Consider the following 14,085-nt stretch of genomic DNA (forward strand, 5'->3'; position numbering starts at 1 on the left):
CGCACAGCCCCCTCTAAGCTCTGCCCTGTGCTGCGCTCCCTTCAGTCAGCTCCTCCTATGGGCGCATGACGCTGCATGCGACCTGCGTTCCCTATATTTAGCGTTGGGTACCCAGGCTGTGCGCTGGTATGCTTTTGCTGGCGCATGCGCCCTTTTGGCGCTGCGCCGACATGTGCCAAACGCACCGTGTTACATTTTGGTGCGCCAGGCGCAGCGCCAAAAGGGCGCGTGCGCCGGTAAAAGCATACCAGCGCACGGCCTGCGTAACCAACTCTAAAAATAGGGGCCGCAGGTCGCATGCAGCGTCATGAGCCCATAGGAGGAGCTGACCGGAGGGGTGCGGCAGGGTGCGGAGCTTAGCGGCGGCCGTGCACTGCGGCACTCATAACGCAAGTGTGAAAGTAGCCTAATGCACAAAAATAAACTGTTCGCATAGTAATAGCATGATGTTATGATATACATAATAAGAAAGTAAAGTTTTAGTAATAGTGTAAATATTTGCACAAATAACATTTTAAACATAAGTATCATCCACACCAGGAAGCCATCCACTTCTTTCAGTTGTATGGTCATAGTGCTGGAAGAGGTTAAAGATAATTGCACCTAGGTTTTTGATTGATTTGAACACAGAAAATGCAAAAGAAGAAGAATATTTAGTAATATATATGCAATTATCAGTAACTAACGGGTGTCCAGCTTCCTCTTCTTCATAGCAGTGGCCAGGGTAATCAAAAATCCCGCTCTCTCAATGTCATACAAATCTTCAATTTATTGACATCACAATTAAGACATGAATTTTTCATAGGGGTTTCACACTAGAATCTGCCCTTGCTCCAGTAAGAAGATCTTCTATCTGCAAGAGGGATTAGATAAGTATGTTTACAAAGAGCAGTAATGTGCATCTCAGTCATGACAAACATTATTTTTGATTCAAGATTCTTTTAAATAATTTCGTAACATATTTTTTATTGTGGCTTGAGATCAGCTTTTCTGATCTGTATCAAGCTCCAAATCCCCTGCATCCCTTCACGTAGTCACCGAGATACAAAATGAAATTCTGATTGCCAGAATGTGCCAATGGGAAGAATCTTATGAGCTTTCTGAATATTGTTTTATTCTTAAATTGTGTTCCATAAAGGGAATTTGTCATCTGGTTTCTGATATTTTACATGGGAGCAGGATAATGTAGGAGCAGAAAGTCTGATTCCAGAAAGGTGTCACTTTATCAGCAGCTTGCTGTAGTTTCAACACAATCAGCATTTTATCAGCAAGAGATTATTACTGGGACTAGGTGTCTCATTCTAGGCAGTCCAGCTAATCTGTGTTAACCCACCCTCATGACTGGTTGGCAACATATTGACAGTGTACACTGCACACAGGATACTGACAACTGTAAAGGTGTGAGTGTAGTAATACAGAGCTCAGCATTCATAGCACTGCTGCATATACAGCAGAGAAAACAGGAATTTTATCAAAACTTTTATCAAAACTGCACCAAGCAGTCCAGTGACACCGCTGGAATCAGTTTCTCTGCCCCAACATCATGCTGTCCGCACATTCCATAACAAAAACCTGCCGAGATATTCCCTCTTATGGGAACCTCAACCAATGGATTTTGGACTTTAAACCACCAATGCTGACAACACATTATAAGGTTCTATAATAGCTCTATCAGCATGGTGTTATGCTGCTAACAATAATTACTCTAGAAAATGAACATCCCCACCTTTATATAATGATGTAAATAGTAAAGCCAGCTGCTGTTGCCACAACTTTCCTTTTCATGTTCTAGAAGACAGTAGGCCAGTGGCATGCCATCAGCGGCGGCAGGCCACATGGCTGCTATGGGGCACATAAGCCAGGGTTCACTGGGCCCACACCTCTCATCGCAAGTTCAACTGTATCAGCATCCTGGATGCCAATGCCATTAAAGGTAATGACGAGAGAAGGAGCATCAGCTGAGGTTCTCACTCCCATATTTCTCCATGGTGTCTGACGTGTCAGCGCTGCTGGCACAATGACTTCACTACATGGTGTCCACTACCTGGAGATGTGCGGGTGTTTGAGAATTCTCACTGAAGAGACCGGATCAGTGGGGGAATGAGGAAGAGAGGTGAATTTTGCAATTTTTTTTAATCAGTAAGTACATTGTGTTGGCTGTAGTACTGTATGGATAACTATGGGGTGCATTATACTATATAGAGGACTATGGGAATGCGTTATACTATGTGGATTGCTATGAGGTGAATTATACTGTATGGAGGGAGGACTATGGGGAGTGCATTATACTATATGAAGGACTATGAAGTGTATTATACTATATGGATGACTATACTTGCCTTGTGTCAAAAAACAGCAGTCATGAGTTCTTCTAAGCAGCTGCCTTGCAATCTGAAAATGAAAATGGCCACTGTGTATGGAGGACTATAGGATGCATTATACTGTATGGAGGACTATGGGTTGCATTATACTCTAAAGCAGACTATGGGGAGAGCATTATAGTATACGGATGATTGTGAAGTGCACTATACTATATGAAAGACTGTGGTGCATAATATATGAAGAACTATGGGGCACATTATACTATATGGAGGATTATGGAGTACAATATACTGTATCGAGTACTATGGGAAATGCATCATAATATATGGAGGACTATGGGGTGCATTATACTGCATGGATGACTATGGGGAGTTTATTATACTATATGGAGGACTATGGGGAACATTATACTATATGGAGGACTAAGTAGAATACATTATATGGAAGACTATGGGGAGGTCAATATACTGTATGGAGCAATATGGGGTGCATTAAACTATATGGGGGACTATGGTGAGTGCATTATACTATATGGATAACTATAGGGTGCATTATACTGAATGAAGAACTATGGAGGGTGCATTATACTATTTGGAGGACTATAGGCAGGTCATTATACTGCATGGACATATATACAGTGCAATATACTACATGGTGGACTATGGGGAGTGCATAATACAATAGGAGGATTATGGGGTGCAAAATACTCTATGAAGGAATATGGGGTGTATTATACTATATGTAGACCTATTGGTAGTGTCTTATACAACATAGAGGACTATGGGGTACATTATACTATATGGAGGACTCTAGTGAGTGTATTATACTTTATGAAGGACTATGGGAAGTGTATTTAATGAATGGAGATCTATGAAAGGTGTATACAGCTGTATGTAGGTCTATAGGGAGTTTATTATACTATATGGAGAACTATGGGATGCATTGTGCTATATGGAGACCTGTTTGGAGTGCATTATGCTATATGGAGAGCTATGGGGTGCATTATACAATATGTAGGACTATAAGCAGTGCATTACACTATATGGAAACCTATAGGAAGTGCATTATATGACAGAGGACCATGGGATGCATTATACTATATGGAGGACTATGAGGAGTGCATTATACTTTATGAAGAACTATGGAGGATGCATTATACTATATGGAGGTCTGTGGGAGGTCATTATACTGTATGAAGGAATATGGAGTGCATCATACTATACGGGGAGTGCATTATACAACATAGAGGACTATGGGTTCATTAACCTGTATAGAGTACTATATGTAGGGCACTATACTTTATGGAGGACTATGGGAAGTGTATTTTAATGAATAGTGAACTATGGAGGGTGAATACAGCTATATGGAGGACTATAAGGAGTTTATCATACTATATGGAGAAATATGGGGTGCATTGTGCTATATGGATACCTATTAAGAGTTCATTCTACTATATGTAGGACTATGTGGTGCATTATACTATATGTAGGACTATGGTAAGTGCATTATACTATTTAGATGACTATGAGCTGCATTGCACTACAGTGCCATGTAAAAGTTCGGGCACCCCTAGTCAAAATTACTGTTAGGGTATGTGCACACGTTGCAGAAAATTTCTGCACAAAAACCTGAATCCCTTCCCAGAAACCGCACCTATTTTTCCACGGCGTTTTTTTGCGCGGTTTTGATGCGTTTTTGATGCGTTTTTTACCGCAGCGGTTTCTAAAAGCATGGGAGAAGCCTAAACCGCGGAAAAAAACGCAAAATTAATGTGCATGCTGTGGTTTTTACCGCGACGCGGTTTTTTCGCGGTAAAAAACGCATCAATGTGCACACAAAGTGCAAAATGCATAGAAATGACTGTGCAGCTTATTTTTAGCGGTTTTATAGCGGTTTTATAGTGAAAACCGAGGTAAAAACCGCTAAAAAAACGCTGTGTGTGAACACAGCCTTATTGTGAACAGTTAAGCAAGTTGTAACACTGTGGCCAAGAGCAGAAAAATATCTCTCCCCCAGAGTGAGCAACCAAGTGAAATGGATAAAGCAGACTACTCCCAAAAGTATTGCAAACAACAAAATGAAGTATATACAGCATCCCACAGATCATGATAAATAAAGTAATTTTTATTAAATAATCACTGTAATCCCTTGCTTTAAACTGGTCAGCAAGGGGATGCTGGGCAAGGTGTAGGCGCTATCACTGATTATGGGTATGCAGGAGTGATTTACTGCAGCATTGGTACTGGTGTATTGGACACTGTCCCCCTCTACTCTTTTTTTCACCAGCCTCTTTATGATACTTGAAGCTACATACAATGGCTACTGATCTGATCCTGCCCCGTTTGGGTATACATTGTCTTCCACTCCCCCCCCAGCTTACCTTTATGTCTCCTCCACATTCTCCTCTGTGTCTACACTATACAGTGCATTGCAAAAGTATTCGGCTCCCTGGAACTTTTCAACCTTCAAGCATAAAGATACCAAATGTAAATTTTTGGTGAAGAATCAACAAGTGGAAGTTGAACGAAATTTATTGGTTATGTTAATTTTTTGTGGAAATTCAAAAACTGAAAAGTGGGGTGTGAAATATTATTCGGCCCCTTTACTTTCAGTGCAGCAAACTCACTCCAGAAGTTCATTGTGGATCTCTGAATGAACCAATGTTGTCCTAAATGACTAATGATGATAAATATAATCCACCTGTGTGTAATCAAGTCTCCGTATAAATGCACCTGCTCTGTGATAGTCTCAGGGTTCTGTTTGAAGCACAGACAGCATCATGAAGATCAAAGAACACAACAGGCAGGTCCGTGATACTGTTGTGGAGAAGTTTAAAGCCGGATTTAGATACAAAATGATTTCCAAAACTTTAAACATCCCAAGGAGCACTGTGCAAGCGATCATATTGAATTGGAAGGAGTATCATACCACTGCAAATCTACCAAGACCCGGCCGTCCCTCTAAACTTTCATCTCAAACAAGGAGAAGACTGATCAGAGATGCAGCCAAGAGGCCCATGATCACTCTAGATGAACTGCAGAGATCTACAGCTGAGGTGGGACAGTCTGTCCATAGGACAACAATCAGTCGTACACTGCACAAATCTGGCCTTTATGGAAGAGTGGCAAGAAGAAAGCCATTTCTCAAAGATATCCATAAAAAGTGTCGTTTAAAGATTGCAACAAGCCACCTGGTAGACATACGAAACATGTGGAAGAAGGTGCTCTGGTCAGAAGAAATCAAAATCGAACTTTTTGGCAACAATGGCAAATGATATGTTTCACTTAAAGGCAGCACAGCTCATCACAGTGAACACACCATCCCCACTGTCAAACATGGTAGCAGCATCATAGTTTTGGCCTGCTTTTCTTCAGCAGGGACAGGGAAGATGGTTAAAATTGATGGGAAGATGGATGGAGCTAAATACAGGACCATTCTTGAAGAAAACCTGTTGGAGTCTGCAAAAGACCTGAGACTGGGACGGAGATTTGTCTTCCAACAAGACAATGATCCCAAACATACAGCAAAATCTACAATGGAATGGTTCACAAATAAATGTATCCAGGTGTTAGAATGGCCAAGTCAAAGTCCAGACCTGAATCCAATCGAGAATCTGTGGAGAGAGCTGAAAACTGCTGTTCACAAAGGATCTACATCAAACCTCACTGAGCTCGAGCTGTTTGCCAAGGAAGAATGGGCAAGAATTTCAGTCTCTCGGTGTACAAAACTGATAGAGATATACCCCAAGTGACTTGCAGCTGTAATCGCAGCAAAAGGTGGCGAAACAAAGTATTACATTAAAGGGGCTGAATAATAATGCACGCCTCACTTTTCTGTTTTTGAATTTCCACAAAAATTTAAAATAACCAATAAATTTCATTCAACTTCACAATTGTGTCCCACTTGTTGTGGATTCTTCACCAAAAATTTACATTTGGTATCTTTATGTTTGAAGCATGATATGTGGGAAAAAGTTGAAAAGTTCCAGGGAGCCGAATACTTTCGCAAGGCACTGTATAGTGTTTGGTAGACAATGAATTTGTATGTGATTATTTAATAAAAACTACTTTATTTATCATGATCTGTGGGATGTTGTATATACTCCATTTTGTTGTTTGCAACTCTTGTAATCTGCCAACTTTGCAAAAAAAAAAACAAAGTAGAGGGAAAAGCACAATAATTTGACTACTACATGCATGAACCTTCACATGCACAATCAACATACATTATTCTGGCAATCCCACTTTGATAAAATGTGGCCCAGCGGACCTCAACAACCATCAGCCCCCCCATCAATCGCATCTGCTGCTTCTTCCTCCTCCTCTCCTACCGTGCTAAGAATTGTCACGCAGGTCTTCAAAAGCAGAACCTCCGGTTCCTTACCAGCTCGTCAGGCTGAGAGCCCGTCAGCTGTAATGGAAGCTGAATTGCCTGCTGTTTTTGATGCATTTCAGAGAATGAGCACAACACAACTTTATCAATCTACCCTAACATCTCTGCCTGCGCCTCACTCATGGTCCAGCAGTCTGTCCGATTCACCGTATCGTGCTCTCTCTCAGCACTTCAGCCAGCCCACGGTTCTGCAGTTGTCACGAAAAAGATTGTTTCTTCCTACACATGACAAAGCTAAGAGGTTGAGCTCCACCATCTCCAATTTGTTGGCCATGGAAATGCTGCCTTTCTGCCTGGTAGATGCAGATGGTTTCTGAAAGCTGATGATCAACGCAGTCCCCCAATATCACAAACTCACAGAGGAAACTCCAAATAAATCACTGTATTATTAAAATGTAACTTTTATTTATCAATCTAAAAATACCAAAAAGTGAAATTAACAAACTACCACCACCAATTACAAGAAATGTCAAAAGACAATACATAGAGAGGGCAGGGGGATCTACCTCCCCCTGCTCTTTTATTGTAACAGCTCTATCAGCGGTGGTTCGCACCCTATTTCCTGTGCAAATGGTGCCTCCTCTTAATGTTGGCTCTCCTTTTTAACCCTGAGAGACTCTGTAAGGAAATGGATCAAAGAGTCTATTAGTTTAATGGGGTATTAAAGATTATGTGGCTAGCGAAAATTCAGTAGCATAGCTCTGATTAAAAAAAATTTGTGAAAAGAGCTGGGTATCCACCAAAGTGATGGTAAGAAGGGAGAAGTGACTATTGAAACTATCTCTATATATATAAAAATGAGTGTATGCGTGTGTGTGTCAAGTCACACCCACTCCACATAGCCACGCTCACTCCACATTGCTCCGCACACTATACATAACCATGCCCACCAAATAGCTCCCTTCTGGTCAATCCTGCTCCTTTTTTGTGACACACTCACTCCACACGCAATGCCCCGTATAAGCGGGTATATGGGCACGGGACTAAGGGATGGAGGATGTGTGATGGATATATGGGAACGGGACTATGGGATGGAGGATATGCATTATGGATATATGGGTATGGGGCTATGGGATGGAGGATATGCATTATGGATATATGGGTATGGGGCTATGGGATGGAGGATATTCATTATAATTTTTTATAACTAACCACAGTTACTATGCCCGGGCAATGCCGGGCTCTTCAGCTAGTACATATATAAAAATATAAAGAAGGGAGGTGGGGGATACAGATAATCTCTCTCAATGGTTCCCCTGCCTATCAGCAGAGATTGGCACCCTTATGGAGAATGAGATTGGCGCCCCTGCTCCTCGACAGCTTCCCCTGGTAGCCCTAGTGTGGCTATTACATAAGAGATTATATAACAAATAAATTGCTAGAGTACTTGAGGTATATCATCAGGAATAACTGTCGGCTGATTTGGGCGTACAGAAAACTTTCAAGCCAGCTAGAGTAGAAAACGTATAGTTGTGGTAGGTTAAAAACTGAAATAAAAACAATGAGTAAATACCCTGCACAATGCAAAGCCAATGGAAACAATGCAGCAACATTTTAGGGTGATTTTAGGAAAGTGAAAATGGCGGAGCCCAAAGTCCAGCAATAGAGACTGGAAGAGAAAGTCCTAAAACATTTGAAAAGCACTCTAAAGTAGTGTGAGCAGGTAGGAAGATGCAGTAATGGGTCGGAGGCAGAGCAAGTGCTAACGTGGGGTTTAATTTAGCAGCTACACTCCTCGCAGGGAGAAAACAGATAAAACAGTATAAAGGAACACAGGGGGCGTAACTCAGGGGAAGCAGGTGTGAAGCATAGGGTAGGAAGTTCAAGGATAGCAAACTTATCACTCTGATGTCTTCAGAATGCGGTTAGTTCAGGATGTGGACATTGGTGCCAAAGCAGTGGCGCTTAATGAGTCTGGTATGGTCCTGGAAAAGATGACATCTTGGCTCCTGGCAGAGACGGTGATTCCTTGTGGTCCCGTCAGTGATCGGTGTGTCAGGCAATGATGAGCCGGACAGAGCACAGTCTTTCCCCCTGTCAGCGTACAGGGACAATGAGCAACTCGATTCAGGTACAAAGGGAAACCCCTCACAGCGGGTGTCTCAATTTTCCTGTTGGTGCTTGTGCAGGTTTATGTCCTGACTGGGCATCCTGTCACTCATGGTCAGCGATGTCAGCGGGGATCAGGTACATCATTGTCGGCAGTCTTTGTTAACAGCTTTTAGCCTCTGCTGGTTTTTGCCCCCCCGCAGAAGCCCTGACACTGCCCTCCTGCGCTATGCACGTTCCCATGGCAACTAACTGATTTGCCGTGCACTGTGGACCTTTCATCTTAGCCACGCCCCCTACACCTAGATGCAGAGGTCGGTCCGGGGCTTTAAGCTTTCCCCATGAAACCTGGGTGACAGCCCTGACAATTCCGGATCCATCATGGAGTAGGTAGGCCTTGTCCAGGTCTTCTTACATTAGTAGTGTGTTTGCAACACAGGTATTCGGATGCAGTGAGACAGAAGCACAGAGCAAGGGTTAAAAGGGGAAAACAACTATTTGTTTAATGGGTACAGGTAACCTCCCCGCAGGGAGCAACAGGGAGTAAACAAGGAGATGGCTGAGAGGGACAAAGTAGAAAACAACGCATGAAGGCAGTACGTATATATATATATATATATATATATATATACATACTGTATGGCCATTTCACTTAGCATCACTCAGGTATCGTTCTATATTCTTGGGTTGGATGGCTGGTTGCCAGCTGAGGCCGGTGCTGAGTTCTTCTGGCTTCCCCACCTAACAAGTTGGTCTCGCTTCTGGCGGCAGCGGCGGTCATTGGTCTGACCCACTGAGCCCCTAGTCTGTTATGCTGCAGCGCAGCAAAGAGTAATCCACCGAGATCCTCTACTCGGCGTACGTTCCTCCGCATGCCCAATGAGGTTTGAGAGTACTTGCTGCACCTGACCGTAATCACTGCTGTGCAGCCTATCTTTACCCGTGGCCTAGTGCTGATCCTCACTGACTCCTCTCTCTGGCAGGGAGCCCCTCTCTCTTCCCGTGCAAACCCTCTTATCCTTCCCTGGCTCACCATGCCCCCTCCACACAGGTAAAGTGTCTACTCCATTCTCAATCTCTTTCCCCTGCAACAGTAGGCCCCAGCAGTTCCGGACCAGGTGCCTTGTCAGCACCCACAGCCCAGTCTTCTCCTTTACATGTTCTACTACAACAACAATGAAGAAAGTGAGAGTAGTCTGAGATTAATAAAGAAATACAACTGATAGAGAGAGTGAGCGATAGAAGAGGTGCCAGCAGCAGTGTCAGTCTCCGTTTGATTGATCTGTGATGGGGTTTCACTCTCATCTGTCCTGCTGTATTTAAATTGCGCATATTTTTCTTCATTTGTAATTCACTCAAAAGAAGAAGCTAGACAACACAATATATTTTACAGAAAAAAAATCTCAAATCAATTTCAGTTGGTGTATTATCTTGTCAAAAAGGAAAGTTGGGTTCCAGCTCCTTAAATTTTTTTCAAGCTTTATTAATCCATCATAAAGTAACAATGGTGGATGCTCCTCTTGGTATGTGAGCAAGGGGAAATAGGTGACGTGTTTTGATCATAATGACGATCTTTGTCAAAGCTACATCCCTTAAAGTGAACCTGTCACCCCTCCAGGGCGTTTTTAAGTAAAAGAGCCACCTTCAGCAGCAGTAAGGCTGCACTCTGTGACGGTGGCTCTTCTGTTTCTGATCCCTAGTAACACCGAAATATTGACTTTTATAAATTGCTCCCCATACCTGTATTGAGTCCCATAGGTATTGTGTGTCCCCCTGTATCAGCCGCCTCCCAGCCGTCAATCATCCCCCTGTTGCGTCTGTGCTCCGCCTCCTTCCATGTTGCTGTTAAATGCCGGCGCTGTAACAACCCTGCTGGCATCACTGCATGGCCTCCCATCCCCCGCACACCCACTTACTTTCTGCTTCAAGCCATGCTGTGAAATCTGTCTGTTGCCAGCTCTGTGCTCCGTGCTCCGTGCCTCTGCTCTCCTGTATGCTTCCAAGCTATGTGTGTATAGGAGGGCGGCACCACAACTCTCTGGTTCTTATGCAGTCAGGGTGCACCTGTGTAATATGTCCCTGACCAATCACCTAGAGCCTTTGACTATTTAGTTATGCCCCGCCCACTAACCTTTGCCTGTGCAATGTCTAAACTCAGTTAGCTCCTTGCTGCTGAGCTAGCCATGCCCTGTCCTATGTCTTGTTTTTTCTGAAGGCTCTTATTGCGTATTCCTGTGTCTTGATACCTTGCCTAGTACTTCTCTGTCCGCCTGCCAGGAGGCAGAATATCCTGGTCCTTGAGTCTTTGTCCCTGTACCTTCTCTGAACTCTGTCCTACCCCTGCTTCCTTCTCGTTGGCTTCCTTCCCTGCTGTGTCTTTCCTTGTGTCCTCCCTGTCTGAGCTTCTGCACCCTTGCATCCCTGTCTGCCCGCTCGGATCCCTAGCCGCTCTGCCTGCTCGGCTCCCTAGCTGCTCTGCCTGATCGGCTCCCTAGCCGCTTGGCTCCCTAGCCGCTCTGCCTGCTTGGCTCCCTAGCCGCTCTGCCTGCTCGGTTCCCTTGATGCTCTGCCTGCTCGGTTCCCTTGACGTTCTGCCTGCTCGGTTCCCTTGCCGCTCTGCCTGCTCAGCTCCCTTGCAGCTCTGCCTGCTCAGCTCCCTTGCTGCTCTGCCTGCCTGGCTCCCTTGCAGCCCCGCTTACCCCGCACTCCTGCGGCTCTGCCTATTCCACTCCTTCCTGTCTGTATCCATACCTGCACCTCCTGTGTGAACAGGTCCAAAACCCGTTCCTTCATACTCCACTCCTTCCTGCCTGTATCAGTACCCATTCCTGCTGTGTGAACAGGTCCCTACCTGATACTTCATACACCACACCTGCTTGCCCTGTGTCTCCAAGCCGTGCCTGCTTGCCCAGTGTCTCAGCCTGCCTGTTAGTCACACCTGTCCAAGTGAATTGTCCCCGAGTGGGATCAGCAGCCACAGCCAGACACCACTGTTGTGAGTTCATTTTTCCCTTCACCATTGAGGTCTGATGAACTCCCTCCTCTGGTGAAGGAAGGTAGTGAGGCTGATTATCAAACACCTGGGCAGCTAGATGATAACTGGGTGGCTGGAATTGAGGACTGGATATAAGGCTGCCGACGCCCTTCTTCCTGGCTGGTGATTTTCCTGCTGGATTCTTGGAGACCAGTCTGATTCCTGCATCTCAAAGCTAAGTTTTTCTGCTCTGCTTTGTACTCTTCAGTTTTGTTTTTGTTTTGCCTTGTTTTTTGGGAGTTCTGCCATCCCCAGCCGGGGGTGAGCTGAATTCCATTTTTGTCTCTGATCTGTTGATCTTTTGCTCTGTCTTCAGAATATACCTGAGTGCTGATATAGTCTTTTGAAGCCTAGCGACTTCAGGGCCTGTTTTTCCTATCAGTTGGTTGGCTCATTTTGATAGGGTTTTTGCGGATGGCAGACAGCAGCTTTCCTATCCTGTCCTATGTAGTTAGCTTGGGCCCCATCATTTGCTCAACCTATCTTTCTATCTGTGTTAGTGTTTTCATCTTGCTTCACCATCATTATATGTTGGGGGCTGCCTATTGCTTTGGGGTCTACTCTGGGGCAGTTTAGTTTTTCCCCCTTTCTGTCTCTAGGCTATGTAGCTCTCTGGCTGTGATCAAGGGGTCTAGGGCACCGTAGGAACCCCCCACGGCTACTGCTAGTTGTTGTGGATAGGTTCAGGAGTCTGCAATCTGATAGCTGCCAACCTCTCTGGTTTTTCTGGACTTAGCTGGTATTTTGTTTTTTCCTCCTTCGGTGACTCATCATAACACACCACCCTGGAGTGGCACCCGACAGCTACCTGCCGCACAAGCCTGACCTCAGGATCAGAGGCTCCAGTGAAGACCGAGGTAGCTGTCGTAGTCACGCCCCTTCCAGGGTAGTCTGGTTTGTGGCACAGTGGGGCCACAACCCCCCGGCTCATGCCATTCAGCCAAGGCGCGAGCGCGACAGGCGCCTGCGCTGTGCCAACAGTTCTTGGGCATGCGCATGTTTAATGAGAGTGGAATTTGTACATGTATATGCTTATTTTTAGATGCATATGTATATGGTTTTGTTGTGTATGTGCATATTTTATATACAATAATAAAGCTAAGAACAATCTTTGAAATCGAAGGTTTTATGGGGGCGTGGCCTGAGCTGAGGACGGTGATGGACATCTGAGCGGTGAGCTCCTGCGAGAACAGCCATAAAAGCGACTCCACCTCAACTAATAAGAAGATAATTGTCCCTAATTACTAATAAGAACTTTAAATATCCTTCCTGTACCTCCCTGACAACAATTCCTGAGGATTTGAAGCCTCTTCATCCACGTCTGGTCGGCCTGAGAGAAGCGGTATTGGCAACTGCAGTAATGGCGGGAGCGGCTATTTCAAAAGCGGCAAGAGTCCGGGAGTCCCTTCACTAGCTGGTGACGTCACAGGCAGAGAGCGGGAACCGAGGTAATTTGAAGCCGATATACTCAAAGCCCCGCTGAGTATTGAAGCCGCGGTGAGCCCGGTGCCGGAGAAGCCCGCCTGCTGAGCGACAGCCAAGACACAGCGCTGAAGTAAAAAGAGCGGGAAGCGGCTGTGGAGAGGCGCCATTGCAGCGCGCGCTGAAGATTGAAGCACAGACCTGAGGTAAAAAAGGGCGGGAAACGGCCGCTGACGCAGCATCTGGAGAGACAGCCCAGGAAGGAGGCGGTGGAGGACTTGCGGTGACAGACTAGATCAAGACGTCACAGAAGAGGACAAGCCGTGTACCCGGTAAGCCGCTGGAGACAAAGGGGAGCTTATCGTTCCTGTAGAGGAACCTGACAGGAAGAGAGGGTGGCCAGAGGGGATGAGATCTGGAAGTCATCTGGGAAGAAGAAAGAAGAGCAGCGGTGGATGAAAGTGACCTTTCAAGAAGAAGACTTTGCAAAAGAAGCTATTTAATTTAACACAACAGCCCTGTTAGGGCTATGTAAAGCAAAAAGCTGAAATCCTCTGTGCTGCAGATTGATTCCTCTGTCTCCACTGCAGACCTTATATTTTTCAAACTGAGGCAATTTGGAAGAAGCGGAGATCATATATGCTAAAGACTTAATCTTCCTCACTATACAGGTGACTATAATTACTTCTTAATATCCCTTTCCATACTACGTTCTCTAGATTTTAGGCATAATATAACCTTGCAGGAGAAATAGTGCCATCTCTTATCGGGGTGTCGGTCATTGGCTTTCCAAAACGAGGAGGAAAATCTTATTACTAATACTGGACCTATATATTAATACTTTTGGGGGTGGAAATTTTTCCTAT

The sequence above is a fragment of the Dendrobates tinctorius genome, unplaced genomic scaffold (assembly GCF_039654945.1).
Source record: "Dendrobates tinctorius isolate UK_male_01 unplaced genomic scaffold, ASM3965494v1 ptg000018l, whole genome shotgun sequence".
In the NCBI taxonomy this organism is placed as follows: domain Eukaryota; kingdom Metazoa; phylum Chordata; class Amphibia; order Anura; family Dendrobatidae; genus Dendrobates; species Dendrobates tinctorius.